Genomic DNA, 26,339 nt, shown 5'->3' with positions numbered 1-26,339 from the left:
CCACACCTTAGGTTGTGACACGTGCAGGTGTGAGGGGTTGCTTTGCTACTTTGGACCAGAGCTTGGGCGGAGGGAGGGCGGGAAAGCAGACAAAGAGGTGACACCTCAAGGTCTGCACGATCACAGCTCTCCGCCGCCCCAGGCTTCCGCTCGATAAGCTGCTGGACACACCCGCCCCTCCTCACACAGACCGTGGAAAAGCCCTCGAGTGGGAGGGCTCTCTCTTCCTCCCAGGAGCTCTTGGACACGATGCACAGACAGGGTGCGGGGAGCCGCCGCCTGCAAACACGGCTCCAGGCAGGACTCCACTCCGTAGGAGCCGCAGAGCAGAGGAGATGGGGGCAGCTTAGCTCCTGTGCAGAGACCTGAGCTGCTGTTGCTGCAGACGCTGTCTTTTCTGCACTCGGGGTAGGAGTGAATGTTGAGTTGCCCTTAGAAATGAAGCAGAGTACTTCAACGGCACGGGTGTGTGTGTGTGCGTGCGCCCTGGTGATTCTGGGAGACAGATCGAACCTGGGCTAAAAGAGAGGAGGCTTAGCCCTCTTCCATTTGCTACTTCAAAGTTGTACAACCCATTTGTATCTGCTAGGCGGCGCAGTCGTCGTGCACAAAGAACGCTTTGAAAAGCGTCCAAAGCAAGTCATTCCGAGTTGGTCGTTTGTGTTTTCCGTTCAGACGCGAAATGCTGAAATGATCTTTCGGCTCCTCGGTTGTCATTTCTGCACCGTAAAGGAATCACAGCACGCGTCGCCTTCCAGCACGCTGGGTCGGAGCGTGCGATGTCTTCCTCGTTAGTATAGTGGCAAGTATCCCCGCCTGTCACGCGGGAGACCGGGGTTCGATTCCCCGACGGGGAGTAGCTTTTCTTTTACCTCCTTAGAGAAAGGACTGCCTTTCACTTCTCTGTTTTCTAACACAGCGTCGTGCACCTTTTCATTGCTCTCGCTTTCAGAGCCTCCGCACGGCACACGGCTCGACATCAGGAAGCACATTGAAGTGAAAGCAGGGAGCGCTGCGACATGCACTGTGCAGATCACGCCACACTAAGAGGTGAGTGGGTTTGTTCGATCACAGCGCTAGGCGAATCCCCAATCCCCTTTTGTGCGTGGCGACAGAAGAAGTCTGGTCTGTTTCCGCCCGGTTTCGATCCGGGGACCTTTCGCGTGTGAGGCGAACGTGATAACCACTACACTACGGAAACTGTGGTCAGATGTGCCCAGCGGCCCAGCGCTGAGCTTCGCCAATGCGATTCAGCTGCTTCCAGTGCCTTTATTGGGGTGCGCTGATGGACCGTGCTCTCTCTCCAGAGACCAGCACGCCTGTCATGGACGGAGCAGGAAAGACGGCGCCACATTCTACAGCCCTCTCCACGCAATCGACGAAATCGGGCTACTGAAGTGGAGAAAATCGCCTCTCCAGAAAGTGCAAATATCATCTTGGAGAGTATAAATCCTATTGCCGAAGGTCAGCCCTGTCTACCAGAGTGACCCTCCCACCTCCTGCAGCGATGGTCAGCTCGTCTCACACGCGAGAAGTTTCGGCTGGAAACAAGCGCCCCCTCTTCTCGCACGTTTTGCACGTTGAGTAGTTTTAATGCGGCTTCTTCGTACACAGTGCTGATCTTTTGGAAAGCAGGAGACAAAATTGACACGTTCCCATACCGGGAGTCGAACCCGGGCCGCCTGGGTGAAAACCAGGAATCCTAACCGCTAGACCATATGGGAATGCACAACTCTGCTGTTCCGGGCATCATGCAAGCAAACGACATAAATATGAGAAAACACGCAAGAGAGTTGTCACTCAGAGTGTCGAAGGGTCGATGTATACTGGGGCTCAGTTGAAATGCAACGTCAGGACTTTTCCGAATTATGTCACACGAAGAGAGCACAGCCTTTTCCGCCCTGCCACGTGTGTATCGGTAACTCGCCGTGATCGTATAGTGGTCAGTACTTTGCGTTGTGGCCGCAACAACCCCGGTTCGAATCCGAGTCACGGCAGAATAGGGGCGTCTGCTTTTACTACTTGCACGAATGAAGGCAAAAAAAAGCCAATCGATGTGAACGAACGGCGCTTTACAGAGGAGTACTGCCTGACTGGATCGTTGATGAACGACAGAGACCACTCCGACCTCTTCTCGGGTTTCTTCAATGACTTACTAAGGATCTTCTTCACATTCGCCCATGCAGGGGAAGCCAGTTACACCAAAGCAAACGCAGGAAAGTGCAATTCAAGCAGAGACCAGGAGGGACTTGTTTACACCGAGAGTGGTCGGAGAATGGAACAATGCGCCCAGCCCTGTTGCTGGAGCCGATTCTTGATGAGATCTTGGGCTCACTAAGAAGCCCCCGCTGGATGCTAATCTTTCTGTTGTTCTTGCAGGTCCTGCACTGCTTTTGAGCCGACAGAGCTCGTCCTGATCTGTCGGCACAGCCCAATTGCAAATGATCGGCTCCGCATACAGAAGGAACGTGCGTTTGGTACAAGAGTGCATGAAGGCACCGGAAATACATTGGGAACAAATGACCGGTCGCTCAATACCTCTGTGAAGTACAGGAGCGTGCAAAATGAGGCTGTTTCCACCCGGTCTCGAACCGGGGACCTTTCGCGTGTTAGGCGAACGTGATAGCCGCTACACCACGGAAACCTGCAGGGACTGCTGCTGGTGTCTCGCTTGCGTTTCGGGCTGAGAAAGGGACGCGTCACTTTAGGCAGGGGGCGCTGGAGAGAGGAACAAAGGGCGCGATGAAACAAAACACCGAAACCCGGGATCTTTAGATCTTCAGTCTAACGCTCTCCCAGCTGAGCTATTTCGGCGGTGCACAGAGCCCATAGCCACCTGCTCCAGCCTTCCTGTGTTGCGGCATGAGCGCACCAAGAGTAGCGGGAGAGTGTTGCAGGAACGTCACTCAGAAGGAAAGCCACCCAGGTGCGCCCTCTGAGCTCTGTCCAGCGCATCTTCCTCGCATGGACTCCTGCCTGCGACGGGCAGGAAACAATTAGCAAGAACAGAACAACACCCCATGGGTGTCTCATGACCACACCTTAGGTTGTGACACGTGCAGGTGTGAGGGGTTGCTTTGCTACTTTGGACCAGAGCTTGGGCGGAGGGAGGGCGGGAAAGCAGACAAAGAGGTGACACCTCAAGGTCTGCACGATCACAGCTCTCCGCCGCCCCAGGCTTCCGCTCGATAAGCTGCTGGACACACCCGCCCCTCCTCACACAGACCGTGGAAAAGCCCTCGAGTGGGAGGGCTCTCTCTTCCTCCCAGGAGCTCTTGGACACGATGCACAGACAGGGTGCGGGGAGCCACCGCCTGCAAACACGGCTCCAGGCAGGACTCCACTCCGTAGGAGCCGCAGAGCAGAGGAGATGGGGGCAGCTTAGCTCCTGTGCAGAGACCTGAGCTGCTGTTGCTGCAGACGCTGTCTTTTCTGCACTCGGGGTAGGAGTGAATGTTGAGTTGCCCTTAGAAATGAAGCAGAGTACTTCAACGGCACGGGTGTGTGTGTGTGCGTGCGCCCTGGTGATTCTGGGAGACAGATCGAACCTGGGCTAAAAGAGAGGAGGCTTAGCCCTCTTCCATTTGCTACTTCAAAGTTGTACAACCCATTTGTATCTGCTAGGCGGCGCAGTCGTCGTGCACAAAGAACGCTTTGAAAAGCGTCCAAAGCAAGTCATTCCGAGTTGGTCGTTTGTGTTTTCCGTTCAGACGCGAAATGCTGAAATGATCTTTCGGCTCCTCGGTTGTCATTTCTGCACCGTAAAGGAATCACAGCACGCGTCGCCTTCCAGCACGCTGGGTCGGAGCGTGCGATGTCTTCCTCGTTAGTATAGTGGCAAGTATCCCCGCCTGTCACGCGGGAGACCGGGGTTCGATTCCCCGACGGGGAGTAGCTTTTCTTTTACCTCCTTAGAGAAAGGACTGCCTTTCACTTCTCTGTTTTCTAACACAGCGTCGTGCACCTTTTCATTGCTCTCGCTTTCAGAGCCTCCGCACGGCACACGGCTCGACATCAGGAAGCACATTGAAGTGAAAGCAGGGAGCGCTGCGACATGCACTGTGCAGATCACGCCACACTAAGAGGTGAGTGGGTTTGTTCGATCACAGCGCTAGGCGAATCCCCAATCCCCTTTTGTGCGTGGCGACAGAAGAAGTCTGGTCTGTTTCCGCCCGGTTTCGATCCGGGGACCTTTCGCGTGTGAGGCGAACGTGATAACCACTACACTACGGAAACTGTGGTCAGATGTGCCCAGCGGCCCAGCGCTGAGCTTCGCCAATGCGATTCAGCTGCTTCCAGTGCCTTTATTGGGGTGCGCTGATGGACCGTGCTCTCTCTCCAGAGACCAGCACGCCTGTCATGGACGGAGCAGGAAAGACGGCGCCACATTCTACAGCCCTCTCCACGCAATCGACGAAATCGGGCTACTGAAGTGGAGAAAATCGCCTCTCCAGAAAGTGCAAATATCATCTTGGAGAGTATAAATCCTATTGCCGAAGGTCAGCCCTGTCTACCAGAGTGACCCTCCCACCTCCTGCAGCGATGGTCAGCTCGTCTCACACGCGAGAAGTTTCGGCTGGAAACAAGCGCCCCCTCTTCTCGCACGTTTTGCACGTTGAGTAGTTTTAATGCGGCTTCTTCGTACACAGTGCTGATCTTTTGGAAAGCAGGAGACAAAATTGACACGTTCCCATACCGGGAGTCGAAACCGGGCCGCCTGGGTTAAAACCAGGAATCCTAATCGCTAGACCATATGGGAATGCACAACTCTGCTGTTCCGGGCATCATGCAAGCAAACGACATGAATATGAGAAAACACGCAAGAGAGTTGTCACTCAGAGTGTCGAAGGGTCGATGTATACTGGGGCTCAGTTGAAATGCAACGTCAGGACTTTTCCGAATTATGTCACACGAAGAGAGCACAGCCTTTTCTGCCCTGCCACGTGTGTATCGGTAACTCGCCGTGATCGTATAGTGGTCAGTACTTTGCATTGTGGCCGCAACAACCCTGGTTCAAATCCGGGTCACGGCAGAATAGGGGCGTCTGCTTTTACTACTTGCATGAATGAAGGCAAAAAAAAGCCAATCGATGTGAACGAACGGCGCTTTACAGAGGAGTACTGCCTGACTGGATCGTTGATGAACGACAGAGGCCACTCCGACCTCTTCTCGGGTTTCTTCAATGACTTACTAAGGATCTTCTTCACATTCGCCCATGCAGGGGAAGCCAGTTACACCAAAGCAAACGCAGGAAAGTGCATTTCATGCAGAGACCAGGGGGGACCTGTTTACACCAAGAGTGGTCGGAGTATGGAACAATGCGCCAAGCCCTGTTTCTGGAGTCGATTCTTGATTAGATCTTGGGCTCACTAAGAGGCCCCCGCTGGGTACTAATCTTTCTGTTGTTCTCGCAGGTGTTGCGCTGCTTTTGAGCCGACAGAGCTCGTCTTGGTCTGTCGGGACAGCCCAATTGCAAATGATCGGCTCCAGGTACAGAAAAAACATGCGTTTGGTACAAGAGTGCATGAAGGCACCCGAAATACATTGGGAACAAATGACTGGTGGTTCAAAACCTCTGTGAAGTGCAGGAGTGTACAAGAAGAGGCTGTTTGCACCCAGTCTCGAACCGGGGACCTTTCGCGTGTTAGGCGAACGTGATAGCCGCTACACTACGGAAACCTGTAGGGAGTGTTGCTGGTGTCTCGCTTGCGTTTCGGGCTGAGAAAGGGACGCGTCACTTTAGGCAGAGGGCGCTGGAGAGAGGAACAAAGGGCGCGATGAAACAAAATGCTGAAACCCGGGATCGAGCCAGGGACCTTTAGAACATTCTCTCACGAATCGTTAGAATACGTGCGTTTGATCATCAATTGCGTAACAACCACATTCGTTCGACTTGAGCCATCAAGCTCATAGTTTTCAAATCTTGAAAGCTGTCATCGAGCACATCATAGTGTGCAGTACGCCCCGTAACTTGCGTACTTCAACAGAAAGAAGAGCAGACAGCTCCATAAATATGCGAGGCGCAGAGAGTGCAAGGCGAGCCGCACACGCTTCGGTGGCTGAGAGAGGGCAGTTTTTGCTTCTGCATTTCCCAAGTAAGGACGCATGACAACAAGCGATCGCGGTGCTCATTTACGACATAGTGGTGATGAGTTTTCAGTACGTGTTCTTTTGAACGAGCAATGAGGTTGCTGCCTTGGACAGCTGACTGCACGCTCTCATTGTGCCACGTGATGAGTATTAACCAGGCTCGTTCAGTCATTAGTCACATTCCATCGTTTGCCATAAGCAGATGCTGCAAGGTGATGTGGATATCAGTTCCCAGTCTTGTGGACGAGGACAAAAAGAACACACAAGGGCTCATCCGCGAGTTGAACCCAGGACCTCCCACACCCTAAGCAAGAATCATACCCCTAAACCAATGAGCCACGGCAGCACTTTCCATTTTATTCTGTCAGCGAGCTTGAGGGGGAGAGGCGTCATTCGCTCGTCCAGTCAGACCTTCATCAATAAGTCAAGAAAGCCGCAATTACACGACTGCCTTGCAGACGAAGGGCAGTGAACTGCACCCGGTAAGAGGGGAACAAGTGGCTCTAGGCGACACCGAGGCATGAGCCCCAGCGAGGGGGGTTAGCTTGCATGGTACAGCGCTTGCTTTGCATGCGAGAGGTAGCGGGATCATTTCCCGTGTGCTTAGAGCTTGATGTGCCGAAAGGTTTCCTTTAGCCTGTGGTCACGCCTTGCATGGAGAGCGTCATGCAGCTGTCAATCATTTCGCAGCCACGCCCCCTCTTCATCTTCTTTCTGCCTTAAGCGTCTCCGCCACTCTCTCTTGACATTTCATGTCAGCATGTCAGAAGTCCGAGTGACGTTTTTAATGGCTGAGTGAGGGCACGATGCTGAAGCAGAGAGGCCACTTCAGCCAGAGAGACTTGTGCTAGGTGAGATCTGAAAAACAGACTCGCAACAGAAACAGACCAAAAAAGTATCGGTGAGATCAAAAGGCAAATGCAACATCCAGCAGAGGGCGTCTAAAGATTAGGGAACGGGCGACTGAAATCCATGAGGCAAACTTTCCAGCTGTGTACTGCAGCTGGCCTCGTTGGCGTAGTTGGTAGCACGTCAGTCTCATCATCTGAAGGTCCTGAGTTTGATCCTCACACGGGGCAGGGCTGCTTCCTCTCTTGCTCTTTTCAAACACTTGCGGCAACTGTTCGCTCATAACCACGTCTGGAATGCGTGACCTTTACACGGGGGAGAAGCAACGCCGCATCCCTTTTCTAAAGAACATTCACATTCAGAAATAAGTCAAGAAATTTGCCATTACTTTCGCTCGCGCTGCTGTCAGCCTGCCCATGTTGCCAAAGAAAGATTCACTCGGCGTCAACATGACAGAACAGCGATCACTTGAAAACACTGTTCCACACTCCGTAAGCAAGAACTTCAGTGTTTGCAGTCACCCGATATGCCGATAGTCAAAGGAGCACAAAACACAAAGCGTCAAAAGACAAGATGAGTTGATGGAAAGAGCGTTGAATTGATGAGCACAAAAGTTCAGCTCGTACAATAGGCAACGAAGGTCCCGGCGTCATCATCGCACTTGAAAGGACTGCCTTGCAGACTAAGGGCAGTGGGAGGTTGCTGTTTTGAGATGGAGGCATTGGGATGGTGGGCCGAGATCTATTCTTCTTAAGGAATTCTTCATCGTGAAAGATCGGTCCACAGGTCATCCAAAGAACTTACAAATTTTTGGGACTCTTCCGGAAGGGAGTGAAGTGCTCAAACACATGACATGCCCCCTTGATCTCACATGCACAATTCTGCTGCAACATGCACAGCTACCGTCCACACCAGGCAGTGGGGCTTCAGCAGAATTTGCTACGCCACCTGCAATTACATATCCAGCTGCACACATATACATGGCCCCTCTGTCCTTTTCAGGATCTCAAAAAAAAGCATAGCGTGGTTTTCCTGCAACCTGATTGACCGCATCTCCCTCAGAATGTGCCCCGTTGCATTCATTGCTGAAGCAGGACGGAGGCTAACGGGCATGCCAGAACAGTTAGGCTCAGCTATCTCTCCAAAATATTGTGGTTGTAGTGGAAGAAATATGTTTTAAATTGTACCTTGGTATTTCAAACTCTCTCTAGAATGTTATCCATTTCTATTTTATTTTGACAGGAACTGGCTAATGACACTAGATGAAAAGAGAAGAAAGAAAACACAACGTTTCGGCCGTGGAGCCTTCTTCAGGTGTGAGGGCTCCACGGCTGAAATGTTGTGTTTTCTTTCTTCTCTTTTAAGCATGGAATAGACCTATTACTTGTTCCTTTGCAGCCTACGCATGCTGACACAGCTCCCCACCTGAACTGCTAATGATGCCTGGTAGTTTGTGGTACTTGGGTATTGTCTTATGTTTGCTCAAACTGCATATGTGCGATTGCATATTTTTGGGTATTTTCATATGTCAATATTTAATTCACTGACATTCCTGTATGCTTGGAAGAAAGGTAGATTGGATTTGGCACAGGACGCCTGCCCATATTTGTTGATCATTGTTGGGCTGGAAAAACAATGATAAAAAGTGTATGAAAAAAGCTCTCTCCAATATTTCCCTTCCCTTCGCCATGGTTACACTGCCCGTTCTTTCCGTCTTTTGTCCTTCAACAAAGATTCCAGGGCTCTTTTTCCACCATAATATCAGAAGCCAAAAAATAACCATCTAATGTGTAAACAGCATTTGTAATGTTGGTAGCTGGAAGAGGTCAAGTATGTTTGCAAGACCTAGCTGATTACACCACAGACTTACTTTGTTGTTGTCAGTTTTTTTTTCTCTTTTAAAGGCTGTAGGTGGGGTGTGATGGACTGTACCACTATCATAGAAGATTTTTTCAGGACACATCGCAGTTCCATAGTAGAATTTATCAATAGTAGAATTCCATAGGACCTTATTTACCAACATATTACCCAGTGTGAGACTCTGCCAGTAAACCTCAGAGCATTGAGTTCTCCACTGATAAAGATGGCTGTCTGAAGTCATGAAATCCACTGCTGGGATGCCTGAGAGACAGTAATTGAATCTTGGCTGGAATTAGGCTTTCTATTAGTGTTGATCTTTGGGAATTATGTGGTAAAAAGGGAAAACTCCTTTACTTTAGTCACTTTGAATGTTCAAATGTACAGAACCTGCAAAACTAAGCAATGAAAAAAATCCATCACCACTCTCATGATAGCATAACTCATAGTCTCTGCTGTTGTGTAACAATACACACTTTCAATTTTCTTATCGCCTGTCTCCAGAGAGAATGTTGTTAGTGCTGATGACCTTGAATTAGACCTTGTTGACTCTGTAAAACAATCTTCCTCTGCTTAGATTTTCACTCAGATTGATTTTGTTCTCAGATTATTCCTGGCAGGACTGAGTTTCTAGGAAATGAAAAGTGAAAGAAAAAGTACAGAAGATCAGCCCTTGAATATACAACATTGTGCAGTGAGATTGTTAAATGTATTAGCTACTATCCTGTGCTAGAGCCTGTCGTGGTAAGCAGTGGATGACAGGATCTAGCACAGATACTAATGAAACACTGTTAATGAAAGATAAAACACTTGAGTCTTATTTTAGTTTTCCATTTCCCTTTCATTTGTGATGTACTGTACAACAGGCCACAGAACATGCACAAAAACAGATATGCACACATTCACACCAGGCAATGACAGTCTGCCCAGTCAGAATCTGAGCTGAGGTATCAGATTTCTGAATTCCCTGAATTCTGTCATGGATCATCCACAATAAGGGCAATATTTGAACACGAGGATCCCCAGGAGAGAGCCTAGTAACATAAATCTTGGAGCAAAAGCAGATGATTAACTTCATAGTTTGTGTGGTTGAGCCAAAGTTGAGCATGAGGATATGTGAGTCACCATTCTTAGAAATGGATCCAACTTCAGACAGGCGTCAAAAGTAAGAGTATACAGTGCTGGGGCAATGACACTTCAATGATCAGAAGGATAACAAGAGTTTTAATGCATTGAAATTGATTTTCTGGTGATGCACACTGTCATGGAACTATTAATTTTTTAAGGATCACTTACTGACGTCAGACAGCTGCCAATTCTCCAGACTGGAAGGATGAACAGTTTATCCCCCTAGGTACCATATTTCCATATTTCGAAGCATTGGAATAATACATGTCATACAGCAACATAAAAACAGGAAGACAAGTATCACAGCCCCTATAATCGGTGTTAGTAACTTAAAAGAAAAACATTCCCCCTGGCCCAAACAGTGATTCTAACCAGGAGAGAAAAGCCGGTGTATCTTTTATGCCTCTCTCTTTATTCACCTTGTCTTTTAGTTCTTTCAAATGCTGAATAGCGAGCGTAAGATTTCCGTAATCATAGTCATTAGCTGGAATATATGTACAACAGGAGTCTCCTACTAAAGCATAGACTCCTCCAGATGCTGCATTTTGAAGGTCCAGCACGAACCTGTTCTGAAGTGCCATTAATCTAACTCCCCTTAATTCTTGTTTGATAGCGTCTAAGCCTTCTAACGTGATATTAATAAAAGAGTACATTTCATAAAAAGTCGCATGGGTGAGGCTGTAGAATGAGGCATTAAAGCACATATATAACAAGATGCATTAAATTTCTTTAACTTTACAGTATGATTTATAAATTTATACCACAAATTACTCATATCCCCCTCATTATCAGTTTCATTCAGCCAGTTTGTATACAAAGAGGCTTCGTGTTTAGATTCTTCCTCTTTTGGGGTGGTGACAGGCTTCTACATAAAAAGGAAAAAGGCTGTGCACATCAGTCCCAAGCAGGTTATCCCCATCTGTCCTTGTGGAGACATCACTCCTGCGCTTTGCTCAGTTCGTTTGTGACCTTTTTACAGTGGGAAGCATGAATCCAGGGCACCATTTCTGTGACCTTCACAGCAGTGGCAGTGGTCAGCAGCACCTGGTACAGCCCCCTCCACCTGAGTGAACACCATTTCTTTTTCCTGAAGTCTTTCACCAGAATCCAGTCTCCTTATTCACTCATTAGTTCTTACAGCACAGGTAAATCCCTGTGGGCTGGAGCCCAGCATAATCCTAGGCTTTTTTGGTCAACATTGGTCAACAGATTGGTCAACAACTGGGTAATAACTCTTAGAAAAATCTACACATTGTTCCCCTGCCTCAGCTGTGACGTTTTGTAGAACAATTCTAGCTGAAGTTGTAAAATTTCTCTTTGTTCCGTTCCTGCAAAACATCTTATTATGAACAAACAAACCACAAAAATCATTTGCATCTAGGGGAATCACTCCCAAGGGTAACCCCCCTTAAAGCTATATTGTTCTACCCATCAGGTTCTGCCACTAGATAAGAGAACCTTTCCCATGAAATCATTTTTTGACCTTCATGATCCCTTCAGGGCGTACAATTAGCACAGAAGCAGCAGCTTTAGTCCACATGTTTTTCAAACAGGATATTAACGATATGATCATAACGAATAATACCAGACCCACAAATATGTATTGAACCAGAGACCCTCTCCATGTTCCTAGCACAGACTGTAGCCATGCACCAATACCCCAATCATCTGGATTGCAGGATTTACGAAGAAAATTATTTTCGCAGTAATTAATTTATTATATTTACTATATTTATTATACACGTGTAAATTAATTACTGCGAAAATAATTTACTTCGTACACTGTGCAGAGTGCCGTATACTCCTAGTTGCGGCACACACGATACATACAGTTAAAAGCCTCAGGCACTGTGTTAGATGTGTTTTCGACGTTATATATGCGTTTATTAATGTCGTCGATTTTACGGTTGCAATTCGACGTCGAGGCGACGTATATATACGTATAGTCGTATTTTCGCCGTGAATATACGTATATTCGACGAATCAATGCCCACTGGGTAAACTCTTGAGCAAACTCTGAACCAGCTCTAAGGAAACTAATCCGATTAGACGTTACTTTGACTCATCTTTTTACGCTCAGTGCTGGATTGCTCAAACTCCAGCTAGGGTTAGGGTTAGCATTCCCACGCTACTTAGACACTTTGTTTACGCTCAGTGCTGGATTTTGGGAACTTCAGGACGAGTGGGAATTTTCTCCTATCTGTCAATTCTGTTTTGTTTTGGAGACTCTTGGCTGCCTATGTTGTACAGTGCAGCGTGAAGGAAACATTTTCCAAAACTGTGTCAGCTCAAAAGTTGTAAGAAAACCTCTCCAGCTGCTTTAACTCTCTTCATTTTTGTCATTTAATGTGACACTCGATGTATAACTGGAGCCTCACATATGCAAATGGTGAGGCTCCAGTTCGACACCACTTTACAGTATCTGACAAAAGCATGGCAGACTGTGCCATGACCGGCAGATAACTTCTGCTTATTTTTACCATATTAAACATTGGAAATCCAACCACTTGCATTTGTGACACTTGATTTTGACTCCACCTAAGACTCTTAAATCTTCAAACACTTTTCTCTTCTCCTTCAACACTCTTGTCTGTCGGCACTATGTGGCAGCGTTGCATGACAACCCATCTCACCACGGAAAGGAACCTAACAGCTTTGGTAAGAGAGGAGAAAAGAACCTGGCCCGTACGGGGATCGAACCTGTGACCTTGGCGTTATTAGCACCACGCTCTAACCAACTGAGCTAACCGGCCTCACGACGGTGGTCCTCTCTGTGCTGCAAAAAATCGAACTCAGGGAATTTCTTTTGCCCTCCTTTGAATAGAAAGCCGTGTAATTCAGTGTACGGGCTTTCTCGTGCAGTTTCATGGTTCTTGTAACCCAAATCCTACACTGGCCTGAAGTGTCCCCCCATTTCACAGCATTTTTCAGCTGATTTAAAATGTCATTTTTAATGACCACAGAGCACTATGACCTCGGTTTTACATCTCATCCGAAAGACAGCGCCCTTTTACAACACAGCGTCTCCGTCACTATGCTGGGACACTGGGACCCGCACAGACCTCAGGGTGAGCGCCCCCCCGCCGGCACCATTAACACCGCTTCCAGCTGGAAGCTTTGTTTTCCCCTGTAGCTTACCCTCATCCGGGTACTGACCTGGCTCACACCTGCTTAGCTTCAGTGGGTTTTTTGAGTTGCGAGTTGCAAGGGGATGCAAGTGATGGAGCCGCTCGCTGCAAAAGCCACTGCATTGGCCGGGAATCGAACCCGAGCCTCCCGCGTGGCAGGCGAGAATTCTACCACTGAACCACCAATGCTCAGTGCCTGGGCCTTCAAAAAAGACGCTTTTTTGGTGCTCTGTGCAAAACGCGTCGACATATGCTTCCAGCTGCAAAATGCCATTCGCGGATGCTGAAGAATTTATTTTCAAGGCAGCGGGTACAAGCGATTGGGCGTTTTAAAACCACCAGGAACAGCAAAGAGGCGCGCTTCTTTGCTTGCGCCGGAACACACCGACCGGAGGCGGACAACGTAGTCGGCAGGATTCGAACCTGCGCGGGGAGACTCCAATGGATTTCTAGTCCATCGCCTTAACCACTCGGCCACGACTACAGCAAGCCCCGCTGCCGCTGCGTTCTTGCTACAATCTTACCTGGATCGCGAGGCGCCGGCGGAAGCCTATTTCAAAGTCGTTCTCCGTTTCAAAAAAACATTTCCAAAATACAAGCCTTGCAGACAGACACGCCTCAGAGGACTTAAGGGTGGCTTCATGTCGGAATGATAAAGTCTCCCCGTCCGGACATGAAAATGCCACTTTGTTACACACAAAAAAAGAATCAACAACAGAGAAATGCCCACAAGCATTTGAAAAGCCGCACCATGCGCACTTGAAATAGCTCTTACATTAGTGGTAGACGCAGGAATCGCCTTTTTATTTACGCTCTTACAAACGCGATGGAAAGCAAAACAAAGCAAAGCACAGCAAAACAAAACGAACAAACGAAAACCCTCACGTCCCGCATTTGCATATAACGCCGTTACGTGCCCAAGCGGTATTGTACGTCATCCTAGCACTGCACGCCGGTGCGTATGGTATATGGGAACGAGCACACGCCACGAATCGTCTCGAATCACTCCCTACAGCTGTAAGGTGCCTTGAAGCGTGCACCCCCAACATTCTTCTTTGCTCATCTGTGAAAGGTAAACTCTTGAGCAAACTCTGAACCAGCTCTAAGGAAACTAATCCGATTAGATGTTACTTTGACTCATCATTTAAGGGATCCTTGTTAATTGGAGAAATCAAGGATTTCGAATGAGTTCTGTGTGCGTTAAAAGACAGCTATACACAGAAAACATGCAGGACACTGCTCATGATGTTTCCCGAGCCGAAACACAGTGCGTTTTTCCAAGCCATCTGACCAAGCCCGCCCACCGAAAACTGCAGCAGATCGTGTAAAGGCATTCAACTTTGTAACTACTGCACGCACAGGAAGCAGAATAAATTCCTCTTTTCAAACTGTCAAAGGTTTGCTGCAGGACATCGCACAATCTCTTTTGAACGGGGACAAACGATTTCTTATGGGGCGCAGTAAGTACAGACGTTTATAAAGCTCCACTCATGCCGACGATGCAGCATGAAGAAGCGCAACCTAACGTTTGCATTCCTAGCACTGTTGCAACCTAGCACTGTTGCATTCCCCGCATCAGTAGCTAAGAGAATATAATTTACGACTCTTGTTAATGCAGTTTCAGAAACCAGACTGAAATTTCTCAAGTATATTATTTGAATCCATTTGATGTTGGGCAACAACTATTCTTTCAAGACTCTTAGATTGAAATGGGACCTTTGAGACAGGCCTGTAGTTGTTAAGAACTTGTGGATCCAAATTTGACTTCTTAAGGAGCGGTCTAAGAACCACTACCTTAAATTGATCATGTACGACGCCTGACGCAAGCGATGCATTCATCATACTAATTATAGGTCCTGCCAGTCCTTCGAGGGAATCTTTGACTAGCTGAGTGGGGATGGGATCTAGCAAACAGGTGGTTTACTTTGTCTTACGTCTGTGTTCATGAGTTCACCATAAGAAGAAATCTGAACAGGAGTGGTGATCATGCGAGGTCACCACGGAGGAAACCACTGCTCTCCCCCCAAAAAAAACCACCACTGCCCCTCTCAAGTTTGCTAAAGACCACATGGATGTTCCACAACTCCTGGAACAATGTTCTGTGGACAGACGTGACAAAAGTTGAACTTGTTGGTAAATGTGCACAGCGTTATGTTTGGAGATAACAAAACACCGCATACCAACTCCAAAACCTCATCCCACCTGGGAAGCATGGCGGAGGCTGTACGGCTTGCAATCATCGAGGGACCGATGAATTCCGAGATGTATCAGGAAATTCTACAGCAGAATGTCAGGGTGTCTGCCTGTGATCTAAAACTCAAAAGACGCTGGGTCTTGCAACATGACAAAAACAAAGGAGTACATCAACAACAGAGTGGCTGAAACAGAAGAAATTCCGTATGTTGGGATGGCCAAGTAAGAGTCCTGACACACGCGCTTTCACTCATATGAGCTACACGGCTACCAAGATGATCTCAGGTGCGCCGAGCTGGTACGGAACATATTGAACTGATCGACGGCGAATTGTCTCTCAGACAGGCTTTTCACCTCTAAGCTCCCTGACTGACAGTGATCAGCTAGGTAGTAAAACAGTCAGCTGCTTCTAAGCCTTAAACAGCTGCATCTCGGCGCTTCCACGGAGAGATGATTTGAAAGCCGAACATCGCCCATTGGGAATACCTTACTATCACTAGTTTAAGAGACTCTTAAGGTCTTGCAGAGGTGCCTGTCTAATAGCATGCGCTTTGCAAGCTATAGGTGTTTAGGCTGAGGCAGAATGCCTGTTAACAAAATGTTTTTCTAAAGGGGCCTCGCACTCTTTTCCAAGCAATGGTCACCATCCCCACCGAGTGTCACAATGTAGTCATGTCCTAGGACATCACCTGTTAGTCTCCATTTGTCTGCCACCAACACTTTAGGTTACGGGGTCACAACCGCACCCCGGAGACCAGAGGAGCTGTTGGCGTTCTGGCGGCGCAGATTGGGCTGAAGGTGGGGCGCTTGAATCTCGCTGTTGGAGGCCGTCTGAAACTGACCCAAGCCTTTCCCTTGAATTAAATGTAAATAAGAAATGAACCCCAGATGCACATGGAATCAATCACGTGTTTCCTTTGAGCCGTTTCAGAGACTGCTCCAGAGTTTACCTTGCACAGATGCGCAAAGATTAATGATGGGGGTGCACGCTTCCAGGCGTCTTACAACTGTAGGGACTGATTAGAGACAATTCGTAGCTTGTGCTCATTTCCCTCTATTCCCCGTGTTGCAGTGGTAGGATGACTTAAATTCCTGCTTCGACACGTAACGGGATTATAATCAAGTGCAGGAGCTGAGGGCTTTAGTTTTGTTTCGTTTTCCATGGCGTTCGTAAGCGCGCAAATCAAAGGCAATTCCTGCGTCTAACACGAATGTAAATGCTTTTGAAAGTGCAGTGTGGTGCAGCTTGTAAAATCCTTGTCCACATTTTTGGTTTGTTGATGTTTTTTCTGTCTGCCAAAGTTGCATTTTTACATCCGGACTGGGGGACTTTATCATTTGAACGTGAAGCCAGCCTTAAACCCTCTGAGGCGTGTCTGTCTGCCGGCACGAATCTTGTGAAAGGTATTTTTTTTAACGGAGAGCAACTTGAAAAAGGTTTCCGCAGCCACCTCGCAGTCCGTGTTTGATTATAGGAGGAATGCGGCGGCGAAAAGCTCGCATTTGTCGTGCTCGAGTGGTTAAGGCGATGGGCTCGAAATGCATTGGGGCTTCCCCGCGCAGGTTCGAAACCTGCCGACTCCGGCGTCTGCCGCACGTCGCCTTGTGCCTGCGCGGCAGAGGCGAAGTGCCGCTTCTCCTTTCCTGGTACTATAAAAACGCTAAATCGCTTGGCCCCGCTGCCATGGAAAGCAATTCTTCAGATAACCACACATTTTGCGTTCGCACCTCTGGTGCTCTACTTATGCCTTTGAAAACCTAATGAATAAAGCTGTAAGAACCGACACGATGTGTAGGTGCTCTTAAAGCACGCAGTAAAGAACTGTTAACAGCAAGGGTTTCAGTGGGTTAACTGAGGAGAAGGCGTGATCGCTAATTGTTGACTTTTTATTTGGTGTTAGAAACACTCTTACTGTGCATGACGTGCAACAAATGTAGCCACAGAAATTGCATCACGCTTTCATGTATGCTATTGCAGACACCAACGTTGCCTAGATAGAAAACCGAAATAGCCGTGGGTTTGCTTGCTGGTCTGAAGGATCTCTCTTCGAATCTCTATCATTTGTCAATGGAAGTAAAAGGCGCTGCAATCTGATACGTTCAGAATCAAACCCGCAGCTGTTGTTCGACATTATTTCTTGACTAATTACAACTGAGTGTCGCATGAGCAGTTACATAAACTTGTCTGGTATATTTGAACACCAATGCCGTTCTTCAATTAAAACTAACAGTACATTGTCAGGGACATTCAGTTCTATACAAACAAGAGACAGACAAGAGAATATTTCTACCGTTCATATGGACTACGTGTTGACTTACTGATCGGAATAATTGAAAGGTTCCGGCTCATAGCCGATGCAGTGCGTGCTAATTAGAACAGCAACGCTGAGCTCTCAGCACCGTACTGAGCCCAGGTGTTTTTCTAAAGCTGTCAGGTGCAGTTCATTTACATGAAGGAAATCTCTTACTGGGTACGATTACAATGCAGGAAGTAGCACAGACTACATAGGGAGTAGCCCGATGCGTTTAAAAACGACCCGAGCCAGGCAGGAGTCGAACCTGCAATCTCCTGATCCGTAGTCAGACGTGTTAGCCATTGCGCCACTGGCCCTGGTGTGACACTGCAGGACTGTAACCCAGTGAGATCAGCACTGCAACTAGTAAAATATTACCCCCGGTCCATTCTTTTCCAAAAGTGAGAAACACCTGTTTTCTACATTTTGTCTGTTTTAAAACCATATCTCTTTAAACCAAACCAAGAGTTTGTCTTTTGCACTGATATTCTGATTCATTTCGATTTCAAAGAAAAAAAAAACATAATCTTCCAAAGCATCATAAAATTGTCCATTCTTCCAGACTCTACTTCTCTCTTGTAGTAGTACAGCAGACCTTTCCAGGTGAGCAGATCACAGAGTCCGAAATATGCTTCCTCCATCAAGCAAAGTACCTGAACATGACTCTGTCTTCATAAAAGCGCCCCTGTAATAAAGAAATTAAATCCGAAATCAAGAGGGCAGTTGCCTACTGAAGTTCAAGAAGTCATCAATTTTAACCTAGCAACACATTAAAGGCTGCATCTATACAAGTACGATTCTAGAAATGCTCACCAGATTACGTTTTAAGAAGGACCTGTGCCTCAGGTTCCGCCGAGATCTTAACTTGGATGGCAGGATTCAGAGTCCGGAGTGCGGACTGATGGCGCACGGAGGGTCCACATACTGTGGATCCCTCAGTTTTCTTCCGCGTGTTTAAACCGCCAGCGTGTGACTCCCCTGTCCCCGTGACCTCATTGCTCTGCTCTCGCCTCTGTGCAGCTGAGCCCGACTCATGGTAAAGTGGAAAACAATATGCCCTCAACGTGGGATTTACTCTGGATCGAGGATAGATGTCACCTTTTTATCGTTGAACAGGATGTATGTGATGTGGCGACTAGGTTCAATTTTGTATCCTCTTTAAAAGATTAAGGACTGGGGTGAGCGTGATTTACCACCCTTTCAGCTAAGAACCTGACATGAGCACCGTTTAAGCTGCATAGACTCGGTCGTTTAACTCTTCTCCATTAGCAGGGTTAAGGGTAAAGAAAAAAACATTGCTGACTTCTTTTTTTTTTTGCCAGCCGCGAGCGCTGATTAGCAAGGTTTGTATTTCATGTTTTGCAAGTTGCATCCATTTTAAGAAAAACAAGTCGTTCAAGACAGGAAATGAATGCTTGCATTTAATTAAGGCTAGACGTAGGCAGTTGTCCATAATGACCAGTTCTGTTCGAGAAGACAGAACAAAAAAGGCACCGCTGGGATTCGGATGCAGGGTCTCCTGTTTACTAGACAGGCGCCTTAAGCAACTAAGCCACAGCGCCCCAGGAGAGCTGTCCTTTTGCAGCCACTTGGACACACCACTCAGACACATCTGCATTCGGTGTGTGCTCCGCCTGCTCGCCGAGCAACTTGCCACCTTTACATACAATAGCAACATCAACACCAAGAGAAAGGGTGACAAATGGCTTTTATCTGGAACTTTTCATGTCCAAGGAGCGCAATGTGCTTTCTGTGTACAACAGGGCCACTGAACTCCACACTGGCCACTGAACCACAGCAGTGGCTTGCTGGCTTGACATCTCCCAAGGAAAATGTTGAAATCGCACATGGAACAGGAAAATGACCCTCGAGTACGAGGGAAAAAAAAGAAAAAGATCATCTGGAGCGCGCCAACCCATGTCCGGACAGCCAAGATCCCTCGACGAGGTGGCCGAGTGGTTAAGGCGATGGACTGCTAATCCGTTGTGCTCTGCACGCATGGGTTCGAATCCCATCCTCGTCGCGCTCCATGTCTGACACGTGTGCCCGTTTGGCGTTGGCCCTCCTGTCGTTTGCTCCGGTTCTAGAGCCGTGCATTTTCTAGCGGTGGCTGAACATGGTATAGTAGGCTAACGTCGGTATCGAGCAGTAACAGTAACGGTATTTACGTGCCGCTGCTGCCAATTGGCTCTGGCTTGAGACCGCATTTTCACTTACTTGCAACGCAAACGGAGAAAGCGATTTTTGACAGTCTCTCGAGAGACTGCGCTAGGTGTTTAGGGATAGACTGTGAGTTCCCCCTGGGATGGTGGCCTCTCAAATAGTTTGTGATTCCTCTAGACGTTTATACAGTAGAAGCCTGCTTCGTGGCTTAAATCCAAGCTAAGGAAACGAGTTAGATGTCTGATGCAGAACTGCGAATTCAATGAAGGGGAACACTACAGTACATTGCACTGTATGTGTGAGGAAAGCTGCCCCCTTCAGTCCCTTGTCGACCGAACAGAGGACTGTAAAGGATACCGCCAAGAAACTTAAGGATGCTGGTTGGAATCCAGCTCCAAAGAAGCCCCTTTGGGTGTTATGTCATCAAAAAGTAAGAACAGCGAATCTCCCTTTGATCAAAAGTGCAACAGAGCTGTTTTCCGTGGAGCAGGTTTCAGACCCGTAGACCTGTTTTATTTGTAGGGCAGGGCGCATTCCCAAACGCGAATCTCAAAGTGCTTTGGGCGGAGTAGCGGTGAGGCTTATTAATAAGAAAGAATTAAGTGTTTCTGAGCTTTCACAAATTAGGCCTCATCTCTCTGTTCATCTCTGTGGTGCAGCCACAGAGAAACTATTCATGCAGGCTGATTTAAGGTTTCCCTTGATAAGGGACAGCTCCCAAAGGGGGATGCACTTAGCTAAGCCTGGCTATCATGATCAATGGTCATCCATTGGCGCCTATCTGTCTAGGGAGTGCCAGATGGACATCTGGACTGCATTCCTAAGTGTCAGGAGTAAGTGACTCATATCTCACCTTGATCAACCAATCAGGGACTGGTAGGGCCGAGTAACCCACGTGGGACTCTGATGCCCATGGAACTTTCAGCCAATCAACGAGCTGAAGTTCCTCCAGGTAAAAACAGGCAACACAGAGAGCCTGAGAGATTCAGTGGGAATTCAGTAGAGATTTCTGTGGAGTTTTCTAAAGGGAATTCAAAGGAGAATTCCAGGGCAGGACAGCCCAGGAGCAGAAGGCTCCCAAGGGCAGGACATTCTCACAGCGCGCCTCCTGACCATCCTAAGACTCAGCCCGGACAACCACGGAACGGCCAGTGTGTCCGAGTGCCAGAACTTTCCTTTGTTCTAAGAGTCTAGAGCGGAGGTTGCCAGAGAGTAACCAGAGGATCCACCCGAGGTTAGCACCAGCAGCAGGCCTCGTGAACAGGTCGGAACTGTGGACAGTTGAATCACTATTCAGAACTAGCTCTTCATCAGGAACGAACCGGTCTTCTTCTTGACTTGCTGGGACCCACAGTCATCTTTTCTCCTGTGCACAAACTTTGCTAGTTAAAGCCAACACTAACTAGCCGGTCAGTGAGCATCAGCAGGGCACCGTCGCAACCTGCACAGCACAGCCTGGCACCTAGACAGAGAGCGCGGATTGGACAGCAACAAGCCTGCAACTGTTTCTTTGTGCCCGCAGGAGATCTGAATCCCCAGAGATTGGATGAGTATTCAACTTCACTGCATTACTGCTCGAGAATTCAATTGTTATCCCAACCAGTTGATATCAATTTAATTCCTAAGAGTTATGTACTTGTTTTCAGTATCTAATGTAGAAGTTATAACCAGGTTCATTTATGAAATGGTCTAAATGAATGATATACTGAACGTATGTCCTCTTGATATGTGTAACACTTTGTAACTGACTGAATATATACCTTTTGTATTCTGATAACCCTCTCGATAAGATCTGTTCGTTTTACATGCATATTCTATGTATTGTAACGCCCTCGCCTGGTGGTAAGGAGGAAGCGCCCCTAGGCGCTCGTAGTACCGCTGGGCATGCTGGGAGTGGTAGCCGGAGTGCGGCCTACGCGAGAGAAGCTCGCCCCAAACCCAAAGTCCGTCAAGGCTCTCTGCGCCCTGTGGGAGGCCTTGGAGGTAAAGGACGGGGTGCTGCGCCAGGGGTGGCGGGTACCCTCCAGTGGCGAGGTACGGTGGCGGCTGATGGTGCCTTGGTCGCTCCGCGGGGCGGTGCTCCGAGCAGTGCATGGCCAGCCGGGCGTGGGGCACTTTGGCGGTAAAAAAACCCTGCAGCGCCTCCGAGGCCATTTTTATTGGGGTCTTTGCCACCGGGACGTGGAGCGGTACTGCCGAACGTGTGCAGTGTGCGTGGCGCAGAAGGGTCCCCCCGAGCGCTCTCGGGCCCCCCTCCAACAACACCAGGTGGGGGCTCCTATGGAGCGGGTGGGGGTGGACGTTTTGGGCCCGTTTCCGCGCACCGAGGCCGGGAACCTCTACGTCTTGGTGGCCATGGATTATTTTATGAAGTGGCCGGAGGCCTACGCCCTCCCGGACCAGAGTGCCCCCACGGTGGCCGATGCACTGCTGGAGGGGATGTTTGCCAGGCTGGGGGTGCCGGAGGAGTTACATAGTGACCAGGGGCGTAACTTCAAGTCCCAGGTCTTCGCCAGAGTGTGCCAGCGCCTGGGGATCACTAAGACGCGGACCACACCGCTGCATCCCCAGAGCAACGGGTTGGTGGAGCGGTTTAATCGTACGCTCACCACCCAGCTGGCCACCCTGGTGTCCCGGCACCAACGGGACTGGGACCGCCACCTCCCCCTTGCGCTCTGGGCGTATAGGACCGCGGTCCAGGAATCCACCAGGTGCACCCCGGCCTCACTCATGCTGGGCCGGGAAATGTGAACCCCGGTGGACCTGGTCTTCGGCCCGCCGCCCGGAGACTGGTCGGCACTGCTGGCTGGTCCGGCAGAAGCGGCACTACGACCTGCGCTGCAGGGGGCCTGCCTTCCAGCCCGGGGACTCGGTTTGGGTGTACAACCCCCGCCGCCGCAAATGCCTCAGCCCTAAGCTGGCGCCGTCGTGGGAGGGGCCCGCTGAGGTACTCTGGGTGGTGGGCGAGGTCTGCTACCGTGTCAGGTTGCGAACACGGGGGAGAGTGGTGGTCCTGCACCGAGACCGCCTGGCCCCCTACCGGGCTCGGGAGGAGGAGCCGTGTGGGGAGGCTCTAGAGGACCAGCCGGGGCTGGAGCCGGCCGATAGTGGGGCGTCCGTGGGTCGCCAGCCGTCACCGTGGCGCAGCGGCTGCTCACGCAGGGTTCCACAGCAGTTAGCCGAGTACGAGTACAGCCTGAGGGGGGTGTTCGACGTCGGCAAGACGCCAGACGCTTCAGGTTTTTAAGGAGTAAGAGTGCAGGGGGTCTAAACCTGCGATCCAGTGTGTTGAAGTATTTCACAACACTACCCCTAGCACATCTGGAAATAAATCCTCATAATGATTATTGCCCTGGGCATGTACCAAAAAATCACTGAGCATATATATATATATCACTGTGTTGAAGCTAGAGACACAGAATAAGTGCAAACACATCCTAAATACAGTGTTCCTGCACCTTTGACCTCATCCAGAATGTATCGTTTTTTGAAAGGGATTGCTGTCAGAATGCACAACTGAATCCCAAACAGAATCTCTAGTCAAATATGATCATTTGTGAAACAGGCAAATGAGTCTCTCAGGTGCCCATTACTCATTTTCAGACACAATTATGCAATACTTTCACCATGCGTTGAGCAAAAGTGATTAAAGATACCAGAGGTAAGGTTTAAAAGTGATTCTGAGGTGCAACACATCAGCGATACAGCTAGGCATCTGAAATGCGGGGTTTGAGAGCCCTTCAGGGAACACCGTACCCTAAAGGTACCAAAAGTCCACTAGTATAAGCATTAAGTCACTGTCACCCCTGTTACAATGTGATTGCTACATATCTTCATTTCTTTGGTTTTTAAGGAGTAAGAGTGCAGGGGGTCTAAATCTGCGATCCAGTGTGTTGAAGTATTTCACAACACTACCTGTAGCCCGACTGGAAATAAATCCTCATTCTGATTATTGACTTGGGCATGTACCAATAAATCACTGAGCATATATATATATATCACTGTGTTGAAGCTAGAGACCTTTATGTAATATTATGATGCTAAAATGTCATTTTCACATATATTAATGTAATAAATGATTGCTTATGCTTTATAAACAAATCTAATTAAAATAAAAGCTTACGTTTTGTATTTATCTTGTACCATAGAACATGATTTGCTTTGTATTTCAAGCCCACAAAGTGTCCAACTGACGCACTACATGATATAAGGAAGATTATCACATGCATATCGGTATTATCTTTCTTATGAAAATGCATTCCTTTCATTACCTTTTACTTTTTAAAATGAACTCAAATTGTGTATAATGTAATAATTTAAGTAGAATAGATTCTAATAATATAATGATCCAGTGTGTTGCACTACTTCACTGCTTCACTGCTCTATGCCGTCTGGAAATAAATCCTCAGACTGCTTACTGCCCTGGGCATGTACCAATAAATTACAGGAGCACATCTATATATCACTGCGATGAAGCAGGAGACACACAATCACTGCAAACACATCCTAAATACAGTGTTCCAGCACCTTTGACCTCATCCAGTACGTATCATTTCTTGAAAGGGATTGCTGTCCGAATGCACATCTGAATCCCAAACAGAATCTCTAGTAAAATACGATCATTTGTGAAACAGGTAAATGACGGTCTCAGGGGCCCATTCCTCATTCTCAAGACATATCTATGCAGTACGTACACCATGCATTGAGCAATAGGGATTAAAGACACCACAGGTAAGGTTAGATGTCATTCTGACTATATTCTAAAATATTGGACTCATATTCTTATGATGGCAGTCACTTATGATAGTGACAGAGACGCTGTGTTGTAAAAGGGCGCTGTCTTTTGGATGAGATGTAAAACAGAGGTCACAGCGAGCTGAAAAACACGTTTTGAAAAGTGTGCTTTTCCTGCCCCAGAATTTAAATGGGGGTGACCAAAGTTGCCCAAACGTGTTTATTTCTGCTGAAAAACCTGTTTTGACAACTTCTGCACAGTGGGGTTAAGGGCTGACTCAGTGGGCTCTAATGAGCCAGGCAGTTACATTGGGATTCCAAGGTTTGAAAAAACACGTTTATTTCGAGCTGAAAAACAAGTTTTGAAAAGTGTGCTTTTCCTACCCCAGAAGTTAAATGGGGGTGACCAAAGTTGCCCAAACATGTTTATTTCTCTGTCACTATGCTGGGGAATTGGGACCCGCACAGACCTCAGGGTGAATGCCCCCCCGCCGGCACCATTAACACGGCTTCCAGCTGGAAGCTTTGTTTTTCCCTGTAGCTCACCCTCATCCGGGTACTGACCTGGCTCACACCTGCTTAGCTTCAGTGGGTTTTCAGTTGCGAGTTGCAAGGGGATGCAAGTGATGGAGCCGCTCGCTGCAAAAGCTACTGCATTGGCCAGGAATCGAACCCGAGCCTCCCACGTGGCAGGCAAGAATTCTACCACTGAGCCACCAATGCTCGGTGCCTGGGCTTTCAAAAAAGACGCTTTTTTGGTGCTCTGTGCAAAACGCGTCGACATCTGCTTCCAGCTGCAAAATGCCATTCGCGGACACTGAAGAACTTATTTCCAAGGCAGCGGGTACAAGCGATTGGGTGTTTTAAAACCACCAGGAACAGCAAAGAGGCGCGCTTCTTTGCTTGCGCCAGAACACACCGACTGGAGGCGGACAACGTAGTCGGCAGGATTCGAACCTGCGTGGGGAGACCCCAATGGATTTCTAGTCCATCGCCTTAACCACTCGGCCACGACTACAGCAAGCCCTGCTGCCGCTGCGTTCTTGCTACAATCTTACCTGGATCGCGAGGCGCCGGCGGAAGCCTATTTCAAAGTCGTTCTCCGTTTCAAAAAAACATTTCCAAAATACAAGCCTTGCAGACAGACACACCTCAGAGGACTTAAGGGTGGCTTCATGTCGGAATGATAAAGTCTCCCCGTCCGGACAAGAAAATGCCACTTTGTTACACACAAAAAAAGACTTTCAGAGGCTTCCCGGATGTTTCCACCAGATTAAAATATTCACCGATGCAATGTCCATTCTGGAAGTCTGGTTGAAGCGGTTGAAGCGGTTTAGTCGGGATTTGTTCACCATCTCTGTTGCGCGTGAGTTTTATTTTCAGGTCTACGCCATTCAGTAGTCCCAGTGGGCAAAAGACGTATAATATACGTCTATTAAACGCATACCTTAGACGTCTAAAAGTGGTCTACAATTCGTCTAGAATGAAATTCTAATATACGTCTAAAGTTATACGTCAATTATACGTCTATGTTTAGACGTTCATTATACATAAATGGTTGGAGTTCTATTATACGGATAAATTTAGAGGACTATTATACATATATGGTTGGAGTTCCGGATAACTTTAGAGGTCTATTATACGGATAACTTTAGAGGACTATTATACGTATATGGTTAGAGGTCTATTATACGTATATGGTTAGAGGTCTATTATACGGATAACATTAGAGGTCTATTATACGTATATGGGTAGAGGTCTATTATACATCAAAGATAGATTTTATAGGCGTAGAAACAAGTAAACCAAGCCAATGATTAGGTTTAGAAATGTATTCTGAAAATACACATTCACACCTGAAACATATGTATTTCAAATTATACATGGTATACAATCAATCAAC

The 26,339-nt window shown here is 48.0% G+C and overlaps 11 non-coding genes across 11 annotated transcripts; 3 read left to right on the top strand and 8 right to left on the bottom strand.

Moving 5' to 3' along the window:
- Positions 1-785: 785 nt before the first annotated feature.
- On the top strand, positions 786-857 carry trnad-guc (transfer RNA aspartic acid (anticodon GUC)). The gene has a single exon. It is a non-coding gene; the product is annotated as a tRNA-Asp (tRNA).
- A 271-nt stretch (positions 858-1,128) lies between these two features.
- On the bottom strand, positions 1,129-1,201 carry trnav-cac (transfer RNA valine (anticodon CAC)). Its single transcript has one exon. It is a non-coding gene; the product is annotated as a tRNA-Val (tRNA).
- A 451-nt stretch (positions 1,202-1,652) lies between these two features.
- Positions 1,653-1,724, bottom strand: trnae-uuc (transfer RNA glutamic acid (anticodon UUC)). Its single transcript has one exon. It is a non-coding gene; the product is annotated as a tRNA-Glu (tRNA).
- Positions 1,725-2,571: 847 nt separating this feature from the next.
- Positions 2,572-2,644, bottom strand: trnav-aac (transfer RNA valine (anticodon AAC)). The gene has a single exon. It is a non-coding gene; the product is annotated as a tRNA-Val (tRNA).
- Positions 2,645-3,820: 1,176 nt separating this feature from the next.
- On the top strand, positions 3,821-3,892 carry trnad-guc (transfer RNA aspartic acid (anticodon GUC)). The gene has a single exon. It is a non-coding gene; the product is annotated as a tRNA-Asp (tRNA).
- Positions 3,893-4,163: 271 nt separating this feature from the next.
- On the bottom strand, positions 4,164-4,236 carry trnav-cac (transfer RNA valine (anticodon CAC)). The gene has a single exon. It is a non-coding gene; the product is annotated as a tRNA-Val (tRNA).
- An 8,367-nt stretch (positions 4,237-12,603) lies between these two features.
- Positions 12,604-12,677, bottom strand: trnai-aau (transfer RNA isoleucine (anticodon AAU)). Its single transcript has one exon. It is a non-coding gene; the product is annotated as a tRNA-Ile (tRNA).
- A 493-nt stretch (positions 12,678-13,170) lies between these two features.
- trnag-gcc (transfer RNA glycine (anticodon GCC)) lies at positions 13,171-13,241 on the bottom strand. Its single transcript has one exon. It is a non-coding gene; the product is annotated as a tRNA-Gly (tRNA).
- Positions 13,242-17,783: 4,542 nt separating this feature from the next.
- trnar-acg (transfer RNA arginine (anticodon ACG)) lies at positions 17,784-17,856 on the bottom strand. The gene has a single exon. It is a non-coding gene; the product is annotated as a tRNA-Arg (tRNA).
- A 1,624-nt stretch (positions 17,857-19,480) lies between these two features.
- On the top strand, positions 19,481-19,562 carry trnas-gcu (transfer RNA serine (anticodon GCU)). Its single transcript has one exon. It is a non-coding gene; the product is annotated as a tRNA-Ser (tRNA).
- A 5,810-nt stretch (positions 19,563-25,372) lies between these two features.
- On the bottom strand, positions 25,373-25,454 carry trnas-aga (transfer RNA serine (anticodon AGA)). The gene has a single exon. It is a non-coding gene; the product is annotated as a tRNA-Ser (tRNA).
- Between the last annotated feature and the right edge of the window lie 885 nt (positions 25,455-26,339).

The sequence above is a fragment of the Lepisosteus oculatus genome, unplaced genomic scaffold (assembly GCF_040954835.1).
Source record: "Lepisosteus oculatus isolate fLepOcu1 unplaced genomic scaffold, fLepOcu1.hap2 HAP2_SCAFFOLD_40, whole genome shotgun sequence".
Taxonomy (NCBI): domain Eukaryota; kingdom Metazoa; phylum Chordata; class Actinopteri; order Semionotiformes; family Lepisosteidae; genus Lepisosteus; species Lepisosteus oculatus.
Note: the sequence above shows the minus strand (reverse complement) of the source record. Positions and strands in the feature narration are given on the sequence as shown.